At 43.6% G+C, this 17,937-nt stretch overlaps 1 pseudogene; it reads right to left on the reverse strand.

The window, feature by feature from the left end:
- LOC129734550 (ankyrin repeat domain-containing protein 26-like) overlaps positions 1-17,937 on the reverse strand; it is a 57,430-nt pseudogene that overhangs the window by 5,345 nt on the left and 34,148 nt on the right.

Raw genomic sequence — 17,937 nt, forward strand, 5'->3', positions numbered from 1 at the left:
AGAGCCAGGCAAAATACACCTCCGAGGACCTTAACTTGCCTCCAGTTTTCTCCTTCCCCCCAAACCCCTGGGAAAGGCATCACAGCTGAGTGTCCCAAACCTCCTGAGCAGGTACTTCTCACCTCACTGCACATCTCTTCAGGCGGTAACACACCAGGTGTTCATTTGCAGCAGGCACCTTCTCAACAGTTCTTTTTCAGAAAGTGGTGTTGACTTACTACTTATCCACACAGGCTGCTTTAGCACAGAGTAAGCTGGATCCTGTAAGACTCCGTGAAATGATGCTCCGAGTCTGGAGTACCAGTACTGTTCTGAAGTTGAGTTCCTAGACACAACTGCTGCGACCACCAAGAACTTTTTGTATATCAGAAGTGGCAAGGAGGGTAAACCAGCCTACTCCTAGAGCTCAAAGTTCCATTATAACAGATTAAATCCATAGACTATCATCTCACAGACGGTTAACTACCACCGAAGCCCTTGCGCTACACCTCACAGACGGTTAACTACCACCGAAGCCCTTGCGCTACACCTCACAGACGGTTAACTACCACCGAAGCCCTTGCGCTACACCTCACAGACGGTTAACTACCACCGAAGCCCTTGCGCTACACCTCACAGACGGTTAACTACCACCGAAGCCCTTGCGCTACACCTCACAGACGGTTAACTACCACCGAAGCCCTTGCGCTACACCTCACAGACGGTTAACTACCACCGAAGCCCTTGCGCTACACCTCACAGACGGTTAACTACCACCGAAGCCCTTGCGCTACACCTCACAGACGGTTAACTACCACCGAAGCCCTTGCGCTACACCTCACAGACGGTTAACTACCACCGAAGCCCTTGCGCTACACCTCACAGACGGTTAACTACCACCGAAGCCCTTGCGCTACACCTCACAGACGGTTAACTACCACCGAAGCCCTTGCGCTACCTCTCACAGACGGTTAACTACCACCGAAGCCCTTGCACTACAAATACATAAAGCAGAGAAGTCCCCTGCAGCAGTCATTCTTTCACTTGGACAAACTAAAGTTCAAAATATGCGCAGTGTTAGGAAAATGTGAATACATCAGTAAGTTTTAATCAAAACCTAACAGCGTAAACAGACAACATTTCCAGTATAAAATACCATCCCAACATTAAACAATGCTGGCTGCAAACCTTGCCATGTATCTGGCTGCAGAGAAGAGAGAGGGACAGATTTTTGATGAAGGAGCTGAAGAAGGAAGAAAAATGGCCTTATGTTCACAGGTCTTCAGTGAGAAACAAGAACGTGGCCTACATGTAAATGAAGCAAGTAAAAAAGCTAACAACAAAGACTGCTACAAGAGTGCAGAAAGCCAAATCAGAAATGGAACAGAAATTGAAAGATGAAGAGGAAGCAGACATTTCCCTTCCCACATTAAACTGGTTTCATTTATCCACTGATTCACCCTGGTTGCAGAGTTCACTGTTCTTGTCTGTCAAGACACGCACGTTCATTTTCACCAGCCTTTGGCACAGCTGTTAGGATTTAAGCTTGACATTTGTTAAACCTAACAGCAGGACTCCAGTCCCAAAACCTCCTTGCAGCACTTGCAGGAGACATTCCTTGCCTTAGTCTATGGACTAAGGGAGCAGGTCTGAAATGCTGAATTGCTAGTTGCTACAGTCACTGTCTAATGACATGCACAGAATTTGTCAAGTACTTGTAATTTATTCCACATTACTGAAGCTCTAATACAAATAAAAACCACCAAAAAACCCCGAAGACATTTGCATGGGATTGGGATTCTACTGGTTAATAAGCTTGTGCCAATATGAACTTTTTTCTATTTTTAAAGATCCTTTTGCACTTCAAGGTTATTCATTTCTGTAGCGTATATATTTGATAAAGGGGAAGGGGCTATACTGGAATGGAACACATTTCTTTATGCTCTTTTAAGAATAACACGCTCATTTTTTGCTGAACTTGTGATATTACCATCTTCAACATGTACGGCTCTATGTGTAATCACTGATAGTCATGCCTCATGTTTAGGAAAACGGTGCAATCTTTCAAGCCTTTAAACACCAAATTCCTTAGTTAAGTCTAAAGAAGAAACTGTGTCCACTTGCTAGTGGAGCACTCCTTCCTCTTGTCAGCATCATTTACCAGTGTTTTTTCCAACAGCTGCAGGACCAATGAACACCATCATTCTGAATAATAGCAGTGTGAACTATTTTCACCTCTTTGCCCCTGAAGCTATTTCAAAGCTTGTGCACAAACGAAATTTACACAAACATCTTCCTCTTCAGAATGGCTGGCATGTTCCCTACTTCCAATAGCCCTTCTCACCTTGAGGAAGCTACTACAAGGAACACCAAATCTGCAGAGAGCTTTGACTAAAAAAAGTAGTGCAAAAGGACTGCCTGAGGCACACTGCAATTTCAGCTTCTTAACTCCCTGTCATTTAGAGCTTCAGTGGCAGAAACATTTGTCATCTCCAGCCAAGGCAGCACTGCGCATCCTGAATTTAAAGGCAAGGCAAATTCTGTAGAAGGGAACCAGGTTAGTGGGAAAACAAAGCTGAGGCATAACTGAAGTAAACAGTGAAGTGAAGAAAAGGCTTAGAGTCAGAGAAATTCTTCTGCTTTGAAACAGTCTGGTGAACAGACAGAATACCAGGCAGCACAACCAGCAAAGCATTTCAAAATAGACTAACACTATAATCTCTGATTTCTTCCCTCATGCTCCAACTTGCCTCCTGAATGGCACGGGACTCCTGCGGAAATGACAGCACAGACTGTGCATCTGGTGATTTTGCATTTGGAAACTGATTGAGATTTGCCACCCATTATTGTATGCAGAGGGATACTTGCAGTTTTTCCCTTTTGTTACTTCCTGACTTCAAAGTCTTATGTTGCAATTCAATCCTCTTTTCTCAGATGCATGTTATGCACATGACATACTGCACCCGACTGAGAACAATTAAGCCCGCAGTTCTAAGCGAAATACTCGCCTAGTCCTCTAGCAACTACTGCACCTCTGAGAACTCAGTTCCTTTCTTCTGAAGGACTCCAGAGAAGATCAGGTTTTAAGACTTCCCTGAATACACTGAACGTCAGGTGACTCGAGGCTACAAGCAGTGACACTACAATTAGTCTCAGTCGTTCCCTAACTGGTGATTACAGGAAGAAATATCATAAAAAGATGTGCAGCTGGATTTAGTAACAGGGAGGTTATTTTTTTTTCCTGTTTCTTCTTCAAAAAAAGAAACCACAACTGTTAAACCCTTTTCTTTTAAACTAGGACAGCTTTTTTCCTAGAAGTGGGATGGTTTCCTCCTTTGCCTTTTTCTTCTTGTAACATCTCGCTCCCGTCTCTCTCTCTTTTTTCCCTGCCCTCACTTGCTCCCTGCTCCCTGTCCCTCTTGTTCCCTTGTCCTGGCTTTCTTCTTACTTCAGTTTTGCAGTGGATCCCTGAATTTCGCCTCCTTTCTGCTGCTTGCGTGCAGAATAATCCCTGCAGGTGGTACAGTACTAATTGCCTCCCACGTTCTTTAGGTAGTGTTATGTCCACCCCTCTGACACAAAAACCACATTCACAACGATACAGAAAAGTTCATCTCTTAACTGCCGCTGCTACGCACTACCTACACACTGCTTTGTCCATTTTTGTTTTGTTGTTTGGTTTGGTTTTTTCTTTTTCTTAAACCAGGTGCAGTATGTAGACACGTTATTTTAAATGGATTCTTTCCAATGTAGGTGGGACCACTGAACCAGGGTAAGGCTTAAAGGTGACCAAATGCTTCTCACATCCATTCAACAACAGAATGTGCGAGGGACAGACACTGACTGAACAGGCAAGCTTGCCCATGCCTCAGTCCTATGCTAGGTGGGAAACCGATTACAACTACTGACATCTGTTTCCAAGTCTCATGATATCACGTTTACCATTCTGTGAGGGATGTGCTATCATGCTGACTGCTAATTACAGGGCATATTTTGACCAGAGGTATTGCAGAGGTTGCAGCTTTTTACCAAATTAGAAAGCTCTGTAGACTTCCTGAGGAGCAGTTACATATAACACCACATAGCAGGACCCACAAAATCAAATGCCTCCGAGGCACAGCATTCGTCCCGCACTCAAGTGAGAAGTAACGTGCCCTGTTCATACCATCCTAGTTTTGAAGCATCCCTTTGTTGGTATTGTACTAAAACCAGTTCCGGTGAAGAAACTGCTAGCATGAACATCAGTGAAGGGGGAAAAGGTGTCTCAAACAAAGAAGTCTGATGGGATTTTGCACTCATCATAAAGATAGCTGTTTTAAAAAAGGTCATCCACAGAATGGCTTGGGTTGGAAGGGACCTTAAAGATCATCCAGTTCCAGCCCCCCTGCCATGGGCAGGGACACCTTCCACTAGACCGGGTTGCTCCAAGCCCCACCCAGCCTGGCCTTGAGCACTGCCAGGGATGGGGCATCCGCATTAAATTTTACTGAAGAGCTTATTTGGGAGCTTCCTATGCCACAGTATTCTTCACCACAGTTTCTCTTGCAAAAGAGAACTTGCAAAAAAAACCTGTTACGCAGTTCATCATTTAGAACTCAGTATTTTTTGGTCTTTGAGCGCTTCTGGAAATTTTATAACCCTAATGACCAGAAGTCTTCATTTCTACCACCTAGTTGTATACTGGTTTGATGAGCAATTTGGTTTAGCGTATTAGAGCATATGGTTTGGAACTAGAAATGGATTCTAACTTTAGACTGAAAAGCACAACCTTGCTTACAGATACTCTTCAACACTAGTTGAGACCAGTATTTAAAAACGCTTACCTTAGCCACATAGGCTTCAACTCTGTTTCTTGATGGTAACGTATTCACGGTCGGGGTTAGGAAGCTTCCTCCTAGATTTAGACTTCTATTCAGTGCCGGATTGTTGCTAATATGTCCCAGTTCAGTAGAATACAGAACTGGACCACTGACAGCGCTGCTTGCAATTAAAGGTTTGCTTCCATGGCACTCCTGAAGGAGCTTAGCGTTGGCTTCTGCTCATCTCTCATTAGCTCTGAAACATTCAGAAGCATACAAAGAATTATCTTTGGTAATAACACTTCCGCAAAGTTACCCTCCAGGTCTTTGACTATTATCTGACTTCTGAAAGTGGAAGGGATTAAGAGAGTTCAAAAAAAAATGTCCATAATTTGATCTGAGGTTTTTTGAAGAGCCTATTTCTAGGTAGCCACACTACCTGCAGGAAGCAGCAAGAGTTAACCAATTCTTTGGACTTCTCAGCATTAAGGCCTCAAAGCAGTCTGTGCACACCGTGTGTTTACATAGCTCTTCCTGAAAGGTACATCACCGGCGTAAGAACTCTGGGCTTCCCTTCCTTTCCCAAAGCAAGCTGAAACCTATGACATGCGGCTAAAATGGAAGCCAAAAGATTTTTGTTGTTCTTCTTCATAGCACCAAATGCCGTTCTCTGAAGGGCCTATCCTTATTCAAGCAGTAAAGGACATGACATTCTCTTTTCTGCCGTACTTAGAATAAGAAGAGGAGATTAGAGACTGGCAAAAAGGCTGCCTGTTAAAACAAACTCAACTTCAAAAATATCCTATTAATGCCCATGATCGGTGGTGTTACTGCTGGAACACTGAAGAGAAACGAAGATAGTTCCAATGAACAGGGGGGAGCCTTAAGGTACTTTCATCACAAGTATGCTATCTTATGCATAATGCTGACCAGATGTAGAAAAGGTATTTAACGAAGAAAACTGCTTGAGGAAAAAGTAGTATCTTATTATCACGCCAAAAATGCATGGACTTACCCTTCCAGTTTATTTCCTAGGCACCTTCCATTTTTAACTTCCTCCAGATACAGGTCTTTGTACTTTTCCGCTTCTGCCTGTACAGATTCTTTTTGAAAAATACTGTCTCGTTGGGTATTTTTTATCCTGTCCAATTCACGTTCGAGGTCTCCAATTCTGTGTTCTAGCTGGCTTGTCAGCAAAGCATGACGACTGGCTCTGATTTGTTCTAATCTGTCCTGGGAGGCTGCCTGCATCTGAAGTAGATACACACTTTCAACCACCGCAAAGAAAAAGAGAACTCCCCTCGGCAGTCAATTGCACGTACCCAGTTTCAAGGGCCCAGCTCTATTCAGCGAGGCAACTGTGCCTCCTCACTGCCATCAGCGACCAGGGCAGAACCCTGGAACTACCACACTGAATGATTCTTTTCATTCAGAAAGAACCCCCATCTTAGCACTATTCTTCATCAAAGCTACTGATGGAAGAACACAATCTCTGTAGGACAGGGCATAGCATTCCTCAAAGAAATTATGGAGATGCCGCACCCCCAGCCCCCACCCTGCAGCTTTGGTGACTTCTTTTCTGAGCGTTGCCCCTTGTGCAATGACTAAGGAAGATGCGTATGCCTGGCTGTGACAACTCTAAGTTGCAATACCCATTCAAGGATAAACAATGAGAACAAGACCAGTGGACAGTGATACCCCTCCAAGAACTGCAAAATGAAATTCTACCTTGGCAAGTTTTTGATTCAGGGCCTGCAGGCACACTGCACGCACATGAAAGCATCTTGCCCAACCATATTCCCTTCTCCCACTGCCCTTCAGGAAAAACAGAAGTACAGCGTAACACATGGAATCAGGCACCGCCCCCCGCCCCTAAAAATGACAACCAAAACAGAAGTCTATAACAGACACACATAAGAAATGAACTTACCTGCAAAATCAGGTTGACTTCTTGCAGTTTTTGTCTTATTTCTTGTTCAGCTCACTCTTCCACCTCTCTTTTGGATTGTTCTATTTGGCTGCGATCCACCATGTTAGTCTCCATATGGTGTTTGAGATTAGCCACCTCTTCTTTCAGCTGGCTTTTGCTCTTCTCCAGGTTTTCATGGTTCCCACGCATGGTGGACAACTCCTCTCGCAAATCATGATTTTGTGCTTCTAGCTGCATGCCTTTTTTAGGCTCTATCTCCAGCTGCTGGGAAAGTTCATCAACCTGTAGACAGGAAAGGGGAAAAAAACAGGGAACTCAGAGGGATCTAAAATTAGTCAAATCTGTGAAAATTGGTAAAGGAGTTGGCCATCAACACTGTATTTACCATCTGCTGATTCAGTGTTAAAACAAAAGTGAAACCAGGCTCTTCTTTTAAAACAAGAACAGCTTTCACATAATTTCTGACAGCATTCCTCAGGTTCCCATCCTTCCTCAGTTCTGCAGTGGGTCACGGACCGAGAGGTACCAAACCAGCGGCATGACACCCGCAGGGCTAGGCTGAAAAGCACCAGGGCTATTCTTCTGCGAGATGTTCATACGATCATAGGAAATCAAACACACCCATACCCAGTTACATCACAGCCACATTCTGGTTTCATCAGAAAAAGAACCATGTGTCACGCTTCAGAGGAACTGTCACATGCTGTCACACGGTCAAAGCTTTGTCACAGAACTGACAAGGCAAGAAACGGGTACCCTTCTCTTCCATTACGCTAATGGATCTGGAAGTAGCAGTTCAGAACACCGCTTTTGCAGCAGTGGTGGCAGAAGACAGTCTCTTTAGGTCAAAGCTGCAGTTTGTTTTCAAAAGATTTCCAGGAAATATCAGACTTCCCATAGGTCCCAATGGTCAACTACAGCTCTATCCCCTTCTTTCCCCCTCCAGAAACATCCATCGTCTATACCTATTAACCATAAAACATGATATCCCATCATCTTTTATTTTTAAAAAAGTGGGGGAAACCAGCAGAGTCAACACTTGAAAGTCTCTAAAATACGTAGAAACTTTACACTTATTTAAAATTGCCCAAACGTAATTCCATTCCCTGTCATTCAAAATAACTCTTCCAACAGGAACACAAATATGCTGCTAACCTGTGAACTAAAAATGAGCCACTCTCAAGGCAGTTGACTCGTTCTACAATAATATCTTCTAAAAAGGAGCATAACTTTGAAACACAGCTATCTCAGTAATGAGCGGAGAAGCAGCTAAAAGGTCACATGCTACCGAACGGCCAGAGCAATGCAGGAGCGGGCTGGAAACTAGGACCATGCGCGGCAATCGGTTAGCTGAGGGGAATGTGCTCGAGCTTGTCTAGACAACAAGTAACATGATGAGGCATGTTTGCAGAGCACAGGGGAGTGGGAGACGGATGGCGCCAGGGAAAGGTAACACCTTGCTGTTAATTGATGGCAGTTAACCACCAATCAGGGATTGCCTAGTATGCAAGGCTTAGCTTCAAGAACCAATTAGTTTAAAACGCGCAGCTTCTGAAAGTGTATAAAAACGTGTGCTTCTGTACAATAAATTGACATTTGCTTGCATCAAGCTGCGTCCCGTCTCTTCATTCGCCGCAGAGCAACCTCAAAACCATTTGTGGGTCTCTAAGACCAGGAAAGACGGACTGAGTCAGCTACTAGTAAGCAACAAGTTACAGGGTTTCTTCCGCACCACCTCACACTGCATTGTGCCCTGGGAAGCAAAGACACCATTCCGAAAAGCAAACCCCCACCTGCCTCCTGCTCAACTCGTGCCCGAGACAGCCTTCAGGGGGTGACCTTGGGCAAGGCCAACTGCACAGAGCTGTTCCGAGTGATGGTGGCGTTACTCCCCTCTCTTCCGAGAGGGAATGCATCCGTCGGAGCCCGACGATGCTGCCACGGCCTCAAGCTGCAGCCAGGCCTGTGCTGGGCCTTCACTGCTCTCAGCCCTGACCCTCACCCATGGACGTGACGGCCCAGTAGGACTGCAGACCTGCCCATCCCTATGGACCGGCCTGGTGATCTGCACTCTTGGCGCACTCTGCTTACTGTCCCCAGAACTCTTCTGCTCTTCTTGGTGAGGGCCTGTGGGGCTGATCCCTGGCCTGTGTGGTCACAGACCCTGCCAGCCTTGCTGTGGCTCTTGCTTTGCCCTTCCTCTGCAGGACAGCCTACCCCTGATGTGCCCTCGCAGATACTGCTGTGTACGTAACACTTCCGTCTTTACCCCTAAGAGCTACAACAGTATTACAGTCGCCTACTACTGTGACCATAGAAGGAACATCAAAAAACAGCCAAATAATTTCAGAAATACAGCCAAGAAAAAAAGTCAACAATATGAAAAGAAGTATAAAGAAAGAACAAAGGTTTCACAAGAAAAAACACCACAATAACCCAAACAAAGCAAAGCTCACCTTTGTTCTTAATCTGCCAATTTCATTGACCACTTCAGAATACCTGTTCTTCACTTCTCCCTGCAAATTAAGCTGGGACAGTCCCCCTCTCTCCTCATACACCCTTAGTTCCTTCGTAGCTCTGCTCAGCAGCCTCTTCAACCTGCACAGCAAACTAGTCATGAAAACAATGAAGCAAAGGAACAAAACTGGACTTTTTCACATACTCTCATGTAAACAGCACAGACACAGCTTGCTTCATCTTTAACGTGCTTGACACACCAGGAATTACCAGGAAAAACCAGTATTCCTGCGCCACATACACTTGGAGAGTCCAGATTTCACCTGAAAAGAGGAATGAAAGACTCCCTTTTTCCCAGGAGAACTGCAGGGCTACCTGCACCTGCAGTTGTTTTGGCAGCTAGTGAAAACTAGGGGCTGGTGTACAGAAGTACCTTGCAAGAACTAACACGAGGCCGGCATCTGCTCACAGTTAGGTACACCTATTTTTACACTAAAGTTTAATAAAACATGACTTCTACGCAGGGATACCTCTTCACCACGCTAAAAAGCCGTCCCTCTTACAGTCTTTCTGCAGATCGAGGTTTCTTTTCATTTCTTGGGCCAGACGTAGTTCAGCTGGGCGTTTCAACTCTACCAGCTTCTTCACTTCCTTTCTTTCACTCTCACATCTTTCTTTTCTCTTTTGAAAGTGTATCACACACACAGAGCACAGGAAAAATACCTACGTACAGTCTGTGCATCTAGCGCTCTCCACAGAGAAGCTGCCGGACGTCTCTATCCGTTAGCCACGTTCCACAGAATGCCACGGGACGGAATTCCTGAGGATATTCCATCCCTTCAGGTTTCACATCAAACAGACCAATACGTAACTACAGAAACAGATGCCCTCGCTGAAGCAAAGGCCATCCTCTTCTAGACATAACAGGTGGAAAAGATGCTGGAGAACACTTTTGGCAGTGCCTCTGCTCGTAGTAGGGATTACGTAGGTATGCACTTCATGGGAGAACATGGATCCATCCAAAGCTTTCCTGGGATCTTCCAGCAACCAGCAGGCAGGGGCTTGTGGAGGAATCTGATCTTTTGGAGTTCTTCAACATTTTATTCCCCTCGGCCATTACCTCCACCTCTTCTGTGTGGCCATTTACTTAGCCACATGCTGGTTTTCCTCCTCTTGGTGTTTTCTCAGCCACACCAGAGGAGAGCTGGCAGCTGTTTTCACTTTGTACTTCCATTTTCCCTCTACAGAAAAGGAGAAAAGGGGAAGGCTGTCCCTTGGCAACTGGCAGGCGCTGCTTGTTTCCCAAGCACTCGTTCATTTACCCAGCATTCCTTCAGTATGTTTTTCGGCAAGGCTTTTAAGCTCCCGCTACGCTGAAAACATACAGCAGCTCCTCCACACACGCACTGGAAACATCAAGCATTTTAAACCTGCCCAGAAACCAAGGGGTCAGAAGATGACCACACAAAATCCAAGGAAGAATTGGGAACTGTGGCCTTGCTCGATGTGCTCAACTGATAGCAAACCACACTGGGAACTCTTCCCAACAGAGCCACTCCAGAACTTACACAAGGATACCCATCTAGCTTTTATTTGCTTCCTCCATGACCCCCAAACGATAAGGTACTCGCAGCCTGAATGGCAGGGATAACAGAAAACAATGATACGTAAGAACCTGACCAGAAGGTGCATGTGGTTCTCCTGGGTATTGGCTCGGTGCCTGGAGAATTTTCTGGGCTCACCTGTTGCAAGAGTTCAGCCTTCTCCTCGTCCAGCTGAGCAACGCGCTCTTCAAGGTGGGATCTTGACTTCAAGTGCTCCTCCCACGTGCTGTGCAAGTCCTTGGATGTCAGAGCCAGCATGTTCTGCTTCTGCGTCTGTGAAAGCAACAGTGGCAGAAGAAAAAGTAAGGTGGCCGGAAAAGACAAGAGCGCAGGAGAATGCAGTAACTTCCACAGAAACAGGCCTAAGCTCTCCTCCACCCATCCAAGACCTATGGCCAAGGTTGGTGTGGAGTGTAAAACACACCTTAGGAACCATAACCAAGAACAGCAGCTGGAGCTGGTGGGAAGAAGGAATACTCTAGAAGCGACAGGATGAGGTTACAACTTTGGGGGATAAGATGACATGCACACACACACAGAATCACCCTACAGCTTTCCTGCAAAGCTCCTCTGGTTCCCTCTATACTTCAGTTTTCGTAAGGTGGTGCAAAAGGACAACATTCGCTCCTGCTTTCAACAGCTACACTCAGATTTATTCATATAGTTACAGACATTAACTACCTTAGTTTTCACCTTTTTTTCCAACTCCTTTTGCAAGCGCAGCTTGTCTCTCTCCAGGTCACTGTGGTAGCGCGTAGTAACTTCAAGTGAAGCTTCTGGCATAGATTGCTTTTTAAGTGCAGCAGCAAGCTCCTGCTGCAGTTGTCCAAACATGCCCTAACGAAACAGTTAAATTAGCATGAAGAAAGTTCTAAGAACACGAAATACGCCTTTAACTTATTTTGTTATACGGTTAGACCTGTCTAGATTGAACCCAAAAGTATGAAATTTTGCCTGCCACCAGCAGGCATCTGCACAGATGATGACCTCTCGTCATCTTTCTCAGCTGAGCACCTTTGACTATCAGCAGCTGTTCATGAGGATTTCTGTTTCCTAACACATAAAAAAGGCTCAGGTATTGTTCTTCCTTGAACAATACACAGGAACACACTGCAATCGGGTATTTTTTTCTAACAAAACCCAAAGAAATCTGTTGTGATCTAAGAGCCACAGTTTGACTGCAAATATTACTCCGGTGACTGAAGGCAGGACTTTGTGTTAGATTGTTCTTTCTTCTGTTTCTTCACTATACAAATACAATTAAATGAATACAAATATCTGAAAGCTCCTTTGAGATACACTTTAAGGGTATGTTGAATCACATCCTCTTGTAGTCTTCTTACTCAGCTCGTTTTAGAAATACTGATAGATTAGGTTTACAAAAATCTGGATAGCTCATATATATATATAGCTATATACATATACACACACACACTCTCTCACATGATCTTCAAAAGGAACCCATTGTTTTGGTAGTAAGAATACAAAGCAAGTCACAGTTTACAATGATTGACAGTACTGCTGGAGTGTGGCTACACATCATAGAAGAGAAAGCTTAAGGTCACCGTCTGACATGAACTTTGAGGAACAGGCAGGCCCCTCAGAACCCTCAAAACACATACAGAAATCAACAGCTGGACATTACTAATACTCTTCAATCTTGACAGCAGCTTACAGAGAACCTCTTTTTTCCCCTCTATAGAAGCTTCATATAAATCTGTCCCCAACCACTTCACTTCTCTGCATCTTCATTTCTCAGCCCTCGTGTATTGGATGGTTCCTCCTTTTATACCACTCTCATTCATGTCATCAGTGCAATACTTACATCAAAACCATCAAATACTTTAGACTATTCTATAGGGCATAACATGGACTAAGGAAAATAGATGGAAAAAAGTTCTAGAGAAGAATCACCTTTCTTGATCAAAGCTTAGACTTGGATACCTTTTTTCTGTTCTCTGCTTAGATCTGAGGACTAATATCCCCGTTGCCAAAACTTTCCGCAATTCCGAGGGAAACATAACAAACCAGAACAAATGAGTATTCTTTGGTCCCATGCATGTAACTTGCACCGGATACATTGGAGGAACAAACTAATTTCAAGAACAGACAAACTTTAAATTGTTCTTTCTACGCATATACTTTACCTGTCCTTCTACTACGTCAGTCTCGTATTTAAAGACTTGTTCCCTTAAATCAGTACGCTTGGCATTTAAATCCTTGTTTCGCTCTTCTATTAGATAAACTTGCTTTTCTGTATCAGCTCTAAGTTTGTTGAAAATGTCTTTAAAACGCTCCTGCCCATAATCCGCTATTTTTTCTTTCATGATCCTCTTGTTCTGCATCTCTTCCCATTGCTGATGGAGTAAAAAGGTTTTCACTCTGGAGCTGGGCCAATCGCTCCTGCAGGGACTCCTGTTTTATTACAAGTTTGCTTACTGGATCTTTCTCAAGTTGTCGAGCATGACCACATTCCTTTGCCCGACACTGGCCTTGACTTAATTCTTTTTTGTCATTTCTAAAAGCAAAGCTTTTTCTCCGAGCAGTTGCTTCAACTGGTGGAGCTCATTTTCTAGCCTATTAGCTTTGCTTTTAGCTTTACACAGCTGCAGAGACAAGCTCTTGTTGGTTTCTTGCACGTCAGAGAGGTCACGATGGAGCTCGACTTGCAAGCAAAGGCATTCATCACGTTCTCTGGGAAATCTTCGTTCAGCATTGCTTTTTGATGACAAATGAAGTTCAAGTTCTTGAACTGCAGCGTTCAGGGAGGAACGCAATGACTCAATTTCTGTCTCTAGTCTGTCTTTGCTTTTGTTTGTCTGCTCAAGTTTGGAAGTCAGCACTGCAGATTCTCTCTTTACTAAGTCCAGCTCCGCGTTGAACTGAAAAAACATTTGTCTTAATGCTTCCTTGTGCAGTTTAAGTTCCTTTTTGAGAGCTTCATTTTTTTCTTTCAAGGTCTCATTTTCCTTTAAATATTTTCCTTGTTCCTCCTGGTGCCTAAGTCTTACTTGAGTGAGTTCTAGCCTTAGCATAGCAATCTCATCTTGTAGTAACTGATTCTTGTACAACAGATCCTGTTCTCTATCAGTGCGGGATTCCTGAATGACAGGGAAAATGAATAAAGAGCCAATTGGGAAATGAATCTACAAAAAACCTGCAGCAATAAACTGCATTTTAACATTTCTAGTACCGAAGCATGACTTCAAAGATGAAGTTTCAGGCAATAAGCTACTCTGTGAACCCATGCACATGTACAACGTACGTACCCAACGGAAGTGCAACATAGCCTTAAAACCTAAATGAACATCCCAAATATACAGTTACGGTTTTTTCCCCCCTTAAACCAGCAACCAAAGCTTTTAAAATGACAGCGCTTTCTTGTATGTGCATGCCTTTATAATACTGCCTTTAAGGTTGAATTAGTTGTGCTACAGATCTGGTAAAAACAAGGCCAGAAAGGGTATTTTCCTTCTCAAATGTCTTCTGAACACTTATCCTTTTGTATTACTGAAAGTTAGCTGTAAGACTCAATCACCCCCGGAATGCAATAGTCCTGTATATTTCCTCTTTATTGTATGTATAACTTTTTCCCACTTAAACACATTCACCCTACATTTATTGGGCAGCACAGCCAAGAACAAAAAGGCTTCAAGGCACTGCACATTCTTTAGGAAATTCAGTAAACTCTTTTCAAGATCTTTTTTAATACAGTGTTTATGATTGCTTTTTCTCCTCCAGTTACTCTAACTCTTACAGAGAGTTGAATTCATTGCTGAGAGTCGATCATAAAATTTTAGTTATGTGGAGGTGGCAAAGAAAGGCATACTTGAAGTAAGTTCAATAAGGGAATAACTAATTAAAAAATAAAAGCAATGGAAACACAAACACTGTCAAACAACTTTCTTCCTGGTCAACCTTGCCATAGGTAGCTAGGTGTTTCACTGCTAGAAAGCCTAAAAAGCGATGACAAAATGTCTATGAAATGGAAAATAACAGATAGGTTAAGAAACGGTGTAAATAGTGTCTTCTATTAGCTTCCGACTTGCACAAGTAATTCAGGTACATACAGGAGTGATGCTGCTTTCCAGAACTTTTAGACATAAGAGAAAACAAGAAAGGTATTTACCCAGATAAGTTACACTGGTAAACAGTAAATAAACATCAAGAAACAGAAAAAGTTATGTAAGATTTATTATGACTTTAAAACAAACATGGTGAAATTTAATTTCTTAGAAAAAAAATCTGCTTACCTCTGATTTTTTTCCGATAGATCTTCTTGTCTCTTCTTCTAGTTCCTTTTGTCTCCCAAGGTGGTTGTTCAAAATTCCTTCTTGAAGGGCTCTGGCCCTCTTTTCCTGAGAGCGCTGTCTCTGTGTTTCATCACGTTCCTCTTCAACCTGCAGTAATACAATAAAACTGCTTGCATCTTAAGAAAAAACAGAGCTAGCAATACATCTTCCCATTCTCCCTTGCATACTTGAAAACATTTTTGATTCCCCACCGTTATGATAATCCACCTATAAATAAATAAATTTAAATTTTCTTATGAAAATTTAAGAAGGCGAAATACAGGATGTTTTGTAGTAATTCAAAAAAAGGTCAGGCTTTGCCTGAAATACAAATGAAACCTAAATTTTGAAAAAGGAAAAAGGGAATAATAAACTGCAAAGCAAAAAAAAAACAAAAAACAACCACCCAATTGTGAACCAACTGTACTCTACTGTCCTCAAAATTTGACAACTGTTATCCAACGCCTCTTCCGTGAACAAAGCGCCTCCTTCTCTAGGCATACTGGAATACAATTCAATTGAAAAGAAGCAGAAAATAAGACAAAGAGTTTAATTCATTATTTAATAGACCTGTTTCAAGAGCTTTCTCAGTGTTCTTAACTCCATTTCTAAATTCCTAGACTGTAACTCAAGTTTCTGTTTCTCCTCCATCTCTTTACAACATTGATCTTCTTTCCTTCGGAGGTCTTCTCTCCTTTTCTCACACAGCACTTCTACTCTGAGCCTCTTTTCTTCTTCTTGTTTCAAAGAAGATCTGGGATTTAACGGAGTATTTGAGAAATAAAAGCACTGATATAAAAGTAGATATTCCACATGATGAACTTGCAGAGACAACTCAAACCATAAAAAATGTTAAACGTTTTCAGAGTTCATATTTTTACTGTACTTTTCAACTTTTTAAAGAATTCTAACTTCATTCCATTGTGCATGGTATCAGTTGTACAAGATACAGAAAAAAAACGTTGAGTGATTTATCAGTTATTTTTAAATTTGTATAGGGAAACACACACCAGTGTGCACACTTCTATAATAAAATTAAAAAAATCCATCTTCATATTACAGCCATTTTGCTGAAAAAGGAGTTTGTTGTCTCATCAGATCAAAGCATCGTAAACTTTTACTATGGTTAGTATACATTTTCTTAGTATACTGAGCAGTGCCTACACATTACGGATTCAGTGACCAGAAGCAATACTGGTGAATCAGCACGCCACTTATCTATGGCAGACCCAACAATTTTTCAGCAAGCCTTCTGTAAGTCTAAAACAACTGCTGACCACAGGCAGAACAAGCAGCTTCTGTTTACTCCAGAAGGATGTCAGTGTTCAAAACCAGATTCAGAAATGCATGGGGTTTAAGCTGAATACGATTAAAAACAGTTTTAAACCCCAGTCGGATCTACCTCTGGGAGAAACTACAGCAATTTCATTTTGAAGCTGACTTACAAGGAAAGCCTTATGGAAGGTCAGCTTCTTTACCAACTGAAACAATCAGCAATAAGCACTGACATGGTAAAAAACGGTCCATGGTGTGCCCACGGTACCCAAACAAGAAAGCAGCTTTGTGTTTGATCATTATTTTGACTATTTTTTCCCATATACTCGCAACAGTCAACAAGAAAAAAAAAAAAAAAAAAAAAAATCAAGTGTCAGCGTAAGGGAAGAACTGCCAATTGAAAGCCTGCTTTAGAAATTCTGCAAAACAAGAATCAACCACCACTAAAATTACTTGAAAGACTGACAAACGTTTGTATTTGAATGGCGTATATTGCAAGGAAAAAGCTTTACATGTAATTTCTAGGGTAATTTCGCAAAAAGTGTAACTTTTAAAGTATAAATTTAACGCTGCTTGGAGAATTCACTTAGAATGAAAATACTACTTCTTTATACTTGACAGATGCTTGAGGATTTTGAACACCTGCTGAAGTCAAACCCAGGCCAAGCTGGGACCGGCCTCGTCTTCCTCGTACTCCCCTCCCCCGCGCTGGGAGGCCCAACTCCCCCAGGCCCAGCTCCCGCAGCCTCCCCTCACAGGGCTGGTGCTCCTGCCCCCGCGCCAGCCCGGCATCTCCCTGCCGACCTCACACGGGCTGGGCAAGATCTCCTGGGCTGGGCGGCCAAAAACCGGACCCCGGGCTCGAGACACAGCTCAGCAAGCCCTGAGGAGGGGTGGGCACTCCCTGCCCCCAGTGCCCTGGCACTGCTGCCCCCCAGACAGCCCAGGCCGCTGCGGGCCGCCCCAGCTGCCAGCTCACGGTGGCTCCTGCTGAGCTCGCGCTCTGCCTGGGCCGCCTGGCCCTGCTGGGCCAGCTCCCCAGCCACGCCATCCCACCGGGGATCACCACGAGGAGATCTCCCCTCCCAGGCCAGGGCTCTGCAGTTGTCCTTGCTCAACTGCCTACGGTGCCTGCTGGCCACCCCTGTCGGACGTGATGTCAACAGCGATGAGAAACCTCACACCTCCGGGTCTAGCTCAGGAGTGTGGGGAAAGGGGCAATCCCAAACTTGACCTTTCCAACAAACAAACAGGTAAGCAAACAAATGCTCTAAGCTCTGGTTTGACTTGCACTGGGTGGAGTTACCAGAAATCCTAGTATTATAGGCCAACTGAAGCTGCGAGGACAAAATGAAAAAAAAACCCACACCCAACCACCTCGCAAATCTCTCTTATAAATCTGATTTCCCCGTACACACTCTCTTGCTCTTTTCTTGCTAGAAAACAAAGTTAGAACAACATCCAGAAGACTGTACATGGAGCTGGTATCCGGACGTTTTTCCCCTCTCACATTATGTACTTCATAGCATAACTGGCCCACGGGATTCAAAAAACCCAAACCCAAAAGACTGGGAACTTCTCATCCTGTTGCCTGCACCATC

The sequence above is a fragment of the Falco cherrug genome, chromosome W, assembly GCF_023634085.1.
Source record: "Falco cherrug isolate bFalChe1 chromosome W, bFalChe1.pri, whole genome shotgun sequence".
Taxonomy (NCBI): Eukaryota; Metazoa; Chordata; class Aves; order Falconiformes; family Falconidae; genus Falco; species Falco cherrug.